Consider the following 8,396-nt stretch of genomic DNA (forward strand, 5'->3'; position numbering starts at 1 on the left):
GAGGAAGAGGAGGAGGAGGAAGAGGAGAAGGAAAAAGAGGAAGAGGAAGAAAAGAAGGAGAAGGAAGAGTAGGAGAAAGAAGAGGAAGGGGAGGAAGAAGAGGAGGAAGAGGAAGAGGAGGAGGAAGAGGAGGAGGAAGAAAAGGAGAAGGAAGAGTAGGAGAAAGAAGAGGAAGGGGAGGAGGAAGAGGAGGAAGAGGAAGAAAAGGAGATGGAAGAGGAAGAAAAGAAAGAGAAGGAAGAGTAGGAGGAAAAGGAAGAAGAGAAGGAGGAGGAGAAAGAGATGACCAACCAGCATTCCAGGGAGGACCACAGAGAGGTCCTGAGACTACAGAGAGTAGCCCAGCCTAAGCTCAGTGTTACTGCTAAAACTTGAGACATTTGAAAAATACCTTCTTGAACTTCCCCAGACCTACCCAAACATCAATTGTACCCCAACAGAGCTCTCTCAGTCAACTCCACAGGGTGCAGAAGAGTCACCCAGTACAGCCCTCCTGAACTCCTAATCATGACCAGATCATGACCATTGTGAAGTACATTTTATTTAATTCCTAAGTGTGAGTGGATTGTTACCCAACTATGGGTAATTGGAACAATGGTCTGACAGAACTGCCCTGGAGAACTCTTGCTCAACTGCATTTGCGAAATAAATATACCTTAAGCAATAAAGCAAAGACTTCTTACTAATGACATTTTACTGTCCTTGAATCCATGCCTATATGTAAACATGAAAAAGAAAGATACCCATCTATAAGTCAGCGCTATCTGGGAGCCAGCTTGTTACCTAGCTTGTTTGTTTACCTAAGCTTGTTTGTTTCTTTCCAAATGTTTACCAGCATGAATTAATGAAAGTGATGTTGGATCACAGCTGCTGGGGGATGATTTGCCAGGTCCCAACCTACCCAGGGGAGAGATACTCTCTAACAGTTCCATCAGGCTCTCTCGAGGCATACGGAAGAATGGTGCCATTCACCAAAGAAATACTCAGGGAGTTCATGGAGAGGAGCGGAACATCCAGATAAAGGGACGTGATGGGTAGTGGGAAACATAGGTACGAGTGGGAGAAATGGGTTTGTTGAGCATTGTAATCTCTTTGGGGGATGAAGTAGAACATGAATTCAGTGCCTCGTTCTCCCATCTAAGCCTTTCACTGCTCAATGTAAAGTAAAAATGTAGCTCTAGCTTAGCATTCCAGGGCCATCACACTCTCCCTGGCTGCTGTCTGTGCCTCTGGCCTTAGCTGCCATCCCTTGTCTGGACCCACCCTTATAAATTATTAAGATTAGCAAACAAGATAATGGGGTTTGTTATAAAATTGTAACATATATTATCATATCCTTTATAATATGTGCCCCTTTACTATCCTCCCCCATCCCTCCTCCCATCTCACTGGTTGCTTCTCCCCAATGCTTTCTTGTCCTGGGTGTGTGTGTATGTGTGAGTAGATAGATAAACAGATAGGTAGGTAGATAGATAAGATATATGGATATGTAGATAGGAAAAGAGCGGGATCCAGATTCCATAAATATATGATTACATTTATATTTAAATCTAGATTATGCATATGAGAGAAAACCTGAGATCTTCGTCTCTCTGAGTCTGGCTCATTTCACTTAACACGATGATGAAGATGACACAATTGCATTCCTCTGTCCAGTTAAATACAATTCCATTGTATATGTCTATCACTGTGATGGTGTGAATGACAATACTCGATAGGTCCCTAGTTGGTGTAACTGTTTTGGAAGGATTAAGTGTGGTGGCCTTGATGGAAGAAGTGTGTCACTTGGGGTGGGCTTTGTGGTTTCAAAAGACTCATCCTACTCCTCATGTGCTCTCTGTTTCTTGCGTGTGGTTTGACATGTGAGCTCTCAGCTGTTGCTGCTGCCATGACTTTGATGGCCAACATCAGGAACTCTGGAACTGTAAGCCCAACAAAATGCTTTTGTTTATAAGTTGCTTTGGTCATGACCTTACCACAGCAGTAAAGAAAGTAACTAATGCAACCACATTTCCTTTAGCCATTCATCTGTTCATGGCATCTAAGCAGTTCCGTATCTTAGCAACTGTGAGTAATGTAACACACACCTGTCAATAAAAATGCTAATGGACAATTAGCTTAGGCAGGAAATAGAAGGTGGGACATCCGGCAGAGATAGAAGATGCTGGGATAGAATCAGGTGTAGAGGGATTCACTTGGGAACATTGATGAAGACAGATGCATGAAACTGAAAATGAGGTAACCAACCATGTGGCAGGACTTAAGAGTCGAATATATGGATTAATTGGGCAATGAGCTAGTTGGGGAACAAATGTTGGACTGTAAAATTCAAAACCACGTGCTCTCCCAGAAACTTACATGGATGGGATTCACTGTAACAACATGAGGTTTAATGATACTGGTGCACTAGGGCTCTCTTGCATGCAGGCAAGAGAACCCCAACTAAAAGCTTCCCAGGGCTTTTAAAGGCCACAAAGGCTGACCTTCTCAGATCTGGTCTATAGATGACTCAGATTCGCACATTACTTTCTTCCTGACTACCTCCCATCTTGGAATGTGTCTCCGTGCTCTGGGCCTTCCCCACCCGGAGGTGGGTTCCCTGTGGGCTGAGGAATGTTAATCAGCCTCTCCCTTCCTCTTCTGAATGTTAATCCAACAAGTGTCCTCTGACTAAGGAATATGCCCCTCCAGGGATATGTCCTGGGACAGTGAGATTCTTTTAATCTTAAATTTAAACCGAGACTCAAAAGTCCTACATTCCCCACCTTTTTCTTATGGGTAATTCCAATCCTGGAATCACAAGCTGTCATTTACCCTAAGCACCACCCTCTAAGGCTGCACCTGGGACACGGTTTAGATTCAAAAGTCTCTTATCTCTGACATTTGGGTACTCTCTACCCCTGTGCCTCTAGGGTGGGGATATCTCAGGAGTCAAGGCCTGCTGCTCTTTGGCCTTGTAGAACAGCAGGTGATCTTGAGCTTGAGGGGGTTGCTCAGGTGTCTGGCTGTTCTCCAGTTTGGCATGAGGTGAAGGTGCTGGTCTGAGTTATGTGAAGTCAGGCAGTTACTCCATCTACTTCAACAGAGGTCAGGATGGTCAACAGCACCAGGAACAGCCTCTTATTAGCCTAAAAAGTCATTTGGGGGGGTGGTGGTGAGTCAAGAGCTGGTGTCGAGGGAGGAGGGGTCTCACACAAGAGGGGCGTTCCGGGCTCAGAACAGGGACAGAACAAGAGACACCACCCAGCCAGTGCCAGTTTCTGAGGGCAGTTTAGTTAATGTCTCTTTCGAGGGTTTGTTCCTTCTCTCTACCTGTCCTGAGCTCTGGGAACAGTACAAACAATGGAGCTTTTAATTAGTCCCCAATATCTCTGACAATCTCTGATTTACCTTAGAAACAAAAGTAAGACTGCTATCTGATCCAATTACCTCCGACACTTGAAACCTCGGGAAGATTTTTTTCTAATACCTTCTTGGTTATCACAGTAGCTGTTTCCTGCTTGGTGGGAAAAAGCCCCAACCCATCTAGAGATAGTATCTATAAATATTAGAGGGTATCTATATTTTCTTGGCCTAACTTCTACAAAATTTGTCTCTCAACATACTCTAGGCTGTTCTCCCCTAAGTATTTTCTTATTTACTCTAAGTCTCATAAGCCTTTGCTTGCTGGCATACCTTACACTGTCTTATTTCTCTGGCCCAAAACCTGAGGTCCATTATATGCTTTAGATCTCTTGACTGCTTGGATGCACTTATATCTCAAGAGTCCATATGTGCATTTAGCCTAGTAAGTCTTTTGTTTGTTTTCTGGGGAGTATAGTTCTCCCTTCTTGTATGCACCATTGCCCCTTTTTCTCTAGGTAATAGTTGGCAGGATGGCTGGCAATCTCTGAGTCCTTTCTTCTTTTGTGTGTTTAAGTGAGGCCATCTCTTAATCTAGTCTCAATCTCCAGTGGGTGTCTCTTGCAGGCCCATAACCGGGACAGGCTTCCTGTATAGCTATTTCTCAAGCCACTTGATCTGTCTGGTTATACCTGCTGTCCATGCAGATGTTGATTTTCTTGGCGGCCCCAAGTTTCAAGGCTGCTTTCTGCACCGATGAGCCTGGAGGTAGGGAGTAGAAGTTCAGCCCAGATGACATTTGTGTCGTCCACCACAGCAGCACCGGTTTGTTTCTGACCAGCATGGAGAAAACTGCTCCCGTCTTGAAAAGCAGGTTGTCTTGGCTCCCGGCAGGGGTCAGTAGGAGAAGTCTTTCCTCTACTTGTGGGTTCTCTTTTTGGGTCAGTTAGTTGCAGCCCGTCAGGTAGGAGTGTATCTGGGCCCCCATCTTGGGGAGTAAGTCTCGACCCAACAGAGGGTAGGGACAGTCTGGGATGACCATAAATGAATGGGCCTATCTCTTGGTCCACCAATTTTCAGGTAGTCCATGAATATATTTTGGTATCAGTGGCTCTTTGGAACCAAGATCTTTTTTTGGTAACGGGGCCATCAGCTTGGAGGAGGAGTGTTGAGTTCCTGTGTTCACCAAGAGTTGGGTGGGTCCAAGCCCTGTCTACCCTAATTGCTGTCTTCACTCAGAGCTAATACTTTTATCATTTGGGGGTATTTTTCTCAAGGCCTGGGATTTCCTGACCCTGGCTTCCATTTGTTAGGGCACTCTCGGGCTCAGCAGCTGGCTCTTTTACTTGCAATGTGCACACTGGTCCTTTTTAAGGAGTTTTCTATCTCCCTTTGATTGGAGTCTCTCTTCTCTGCTTTCTCTTAACTACTATAGCCAAGCTTTTCTGTAAATTCTTTTCCTGTCACCTTTCTTTTTCCCATCTCTCTTTTATCTTCTTTCTTTTTCTGCTCTTTTTCTTTCTTCCTGATATGGTAGACTTCCTCAGCAACCTACACTAAACCTTTTAATGACTTATCTTGCAGTCCCTCTAGCCTCTGAAGCTTTTTTCTGGTATCTAATAGCCTTGTCTATACTGACAGAATGTCTCTGTGAGTTATTTTAGAAAGGCTGTGGGCAACTCATCTGATCTCTGCTTAACCTCATGTGCCTTGGTCAAAATTAGTGGGTCCTCATGTAGCTACCTTGAGACTTGCCAATGGAATCTGGTGTGGGCTTTCAGGTGCCCCTTACCTTATGCCACACAAAGGTCCCAGTCAGATCTGGTCAGAAGTAACCCACTGTTGACCATGGCCTGGTCAATTGACAGTGCCCCCATGTCTGAGGGAACATTCTTTCCTTCTGGTATCCCCTCTTGCTCTTCGGTCTTGAAGAGCACTCCTGACAGCCAGAGCCTACATGGGTCTTGGGGAAGAAAGGCCTATATCTGGGGAAGGGTGTTCTTCTGCTAGATTTATCTGGGTAACTATATAGGGAACTTGGTCTGGGTGCCCAAGGGATCTTGACCTAAAGATTCTTTTTTCTACTGCTTTGATCACCTGTACAAAGGTCCTCATGGGTGGCTACCCTAAGCAGAGAGTAACTAACTTTTGGCTCTCTGACTCAGGACAGCCTGTAACTTTTTACAGCAGGCCACCTGTCTACAAGCAGTTTCATTGTTTCAGAGTGCCCAAACTGGAGTCACATTACTTGTCTCAGCACACTCACTCATACTTTTTAAAATAAAACTATAACTCTCAGGTGAATAATCTCGCCAGGGCGGTTTTGTCCAGCAGCCATGGCTCAGGAAAGTTGCTCTTCTCCTCGGCCAGGTTCTTAATTACCTGGGCCCTGCCTATCTTTTTGCGGATGCCCTCGGATTCTTTAGCATCAGCCACAGGGAGCAGGGAGCAGACCGGGAGCTGCAGCCACTGTGCTGTGGCTCTTCCTCTCCTCCACGGACTGGGTTCACGTACCAGAAGGGGCCAGAGGCCAAGATCCCCACAAGCCAGTGGCCATGTTACCTCTTTTTAAAACTTTTTTCTAGTAGTTAATTAGGATGTTTAACACAGTAGATTCAGTCCAAAATAACATCAGTCAAAGTCCAAGAACACATAGAACAACAACCAACACAGACAGTCCACCAAGAAAACAGAGAAAAACAACACAGACAGCTCACCCCTGCCACAGGCGCAGACACAATCAAGACAGAAAAATTGCCAGTGGGAGACGACATGGCCAGCCTTCACTGAACCTAATTTAACAAATTCAGATGACTTGGTCAGCCTACACTGGACCAAATCTAACAGATTTCTAACACCACCAGCAATGAACAACACAAACAAAATTAGACATGGACACACTGCCACGAGAGTGCAACAGATGCCACCCCAGGCAGCGGTGGCCAAAGACCACCTTCAAATGGAGAAGGGTTGTTCCTGACCCTATCTCCTATACAAACAAACTCCAGGGTGTCCCCCAGAGAACTGTGGCCTGCAGTGTGCCGATACATCTGTCCCACTGCTTCCACTACCCATGAACTCCCTCTCGGAATTTGTAACCTGACCCTATCCCAGTGTCCTGCTCTTCATGGCTTGCCCAGTTCTTGCCCCTGCCACAAGCACAGAAACCAGGCTACACAGACATCGCCCCTGCCATGGGTACACAGATACTTCACAGACACAGAAAGCTGCCCCTGCCATGGGCACAGACATTTTACAGACAGTACACAAACAGTTGCCCCTGCCACGGGCACAGACATTTCATAGACACAAAACACAAAACAGAAGACACACCTGCTTGAGCAAAAACCTCTGATCCCTGAGTCCTGGGGTTCTGAAAGAGCATATCTTGGTGGGACCTCCAAAATGTTGGACTATAAAATCCAAAACCAGGGTACGTGCTTCCCAAGAAACTCACACGGATGGGATTCACTGTAACAACATGAGGTTTAGTGATACTGGTGCACCAGGGCTCTCTTGCATGCAGGCAAAAGAACCTTGAATAAAAGCTGGGAGCAGTTCTTATACAGAGTACATGAGGGCAACCACAAAGGACCACAAAGGCTGACCTTCTCAGATCCAGTCTATAGATGACTCAGATTCGCACATTACTTTCTTCCTGACCACCTCCCATCTTGGAATGTGTCTCCATGCAGGACGAGCAGTGAGAAATGACCTCATCTACTAAGGATCCTACAAGGAAGATTTTATCTTTGGCGTTCCTTCATAGTTCTTTGAATTTCCTGTGGCTCAGGTGGGTTTTCTGATGAATCTGACGTATAAACTGTATAAATTCTGAGGGGAGGATTACATGACTGTCTGGGGTGTGGAGCCATCCCTCTTTTTGATAGAATCCTTGACACTGTATTTGATCCTTTTTGTCCTCTGGGCTATAATATGGGGCTGGAGGAAGCTTGGGGTTAGGGAAACTAAAGCTATCATGGCTTTAGCTGCAGAATCTAATGCAGCCTCTTTTGCAGCCTTATCAGCTAGCCTGTTTCCCCTTGCGCTCTCATTCATGCCCTTTTGATACCTTAGGCAGTGGACAATGGCTACCTTGAGGGGAAGCCATAGTGCCTTTAATCTCATCCTTACTTTTGATAGTCTTTCCCCCCACCATGAGCAGCCTCTTTTCTTTATATATGAGTCCATGAACATGAGCCATAGTGAAGGCATATCGGCTGTCTGTAGAGATGTTAGCACTTTTGCCCTTTGCCAGTTTCAAGGCCTGAGTCAAGGCAACTAATTCAGCTTTTTAAGGCAAAGTCCCAGGTGGTAAGACCAAAGCCCACACTACAGTCAGGAGCCACCACCTCCACATCTGCATACCTGGTTCCTTGCATAAAGCTGTTTCTGTCCATGAAGATCATTTCCAAGGGATGCCTGTCAAGTCTGGCCTTGGGTTCTGGATGTAGCTCATCATTATCAAACAGTCATGCTTAATGTCCAAGTCCAGGTTTGGGAGCAGAGTATCTGGGTTAAGGCAGAGGCAGGGTGGTATTTAATTCAGGCAGGTTCCAGAGCAATGACTGATAATTCACCAGCCGGGTATTAGATAGCCAGTGGTTGGGGTAAGGATGTATTGAGTACTCCCTTGATGGCATAAGGAATAGTTATAATCAGTTCTTGTCCCATGTTCATTTTATCTGTGTCCTTGATCAGCAAAGCAGCAGCTGCCACAATATATAGACAAGCTGGCCACCCTCATTTGACAAGGTCCAATTTCTTATAGATAAGCCACTGGTGTCTTCCAAGGACACAGGGTCTGAGTCAGTACCCTTTTGGCTATGCCTTTGTTTGCATCTACATACAAGTGGAAAGGCTTATAGATGTCTGGCAGGGTATGTCTGAGAAGTAATGCCTCCTTGAGACTGAAAAGCTTTGTCTATCTGGGGAAGCCGGTTTAAGGTACTCTCCTGCCCCCTAGCGGCCTGATAGAGAGGCTTTGCAATCTCTGAATCCTGGTACCCAGCACCTTCTGCTGAACCCAGGAACTCACAAATTTGACACCAAGT

Source organism: Arvicanthis niloticus, chromosome 23 (genome assembly GCF_011762505.2).
Source record: "Arvicanthis niloticus isolate mArvNil1 chromosome 23, mArvNil1.pat.X, whole genome shotgun sequence".
Lineage (NCBI taxonomy): Eukaryota > Metazoa > Chordata > Mammalia > Rodentia > Muridae > Arvicanthis > Arvicanthis niloticus.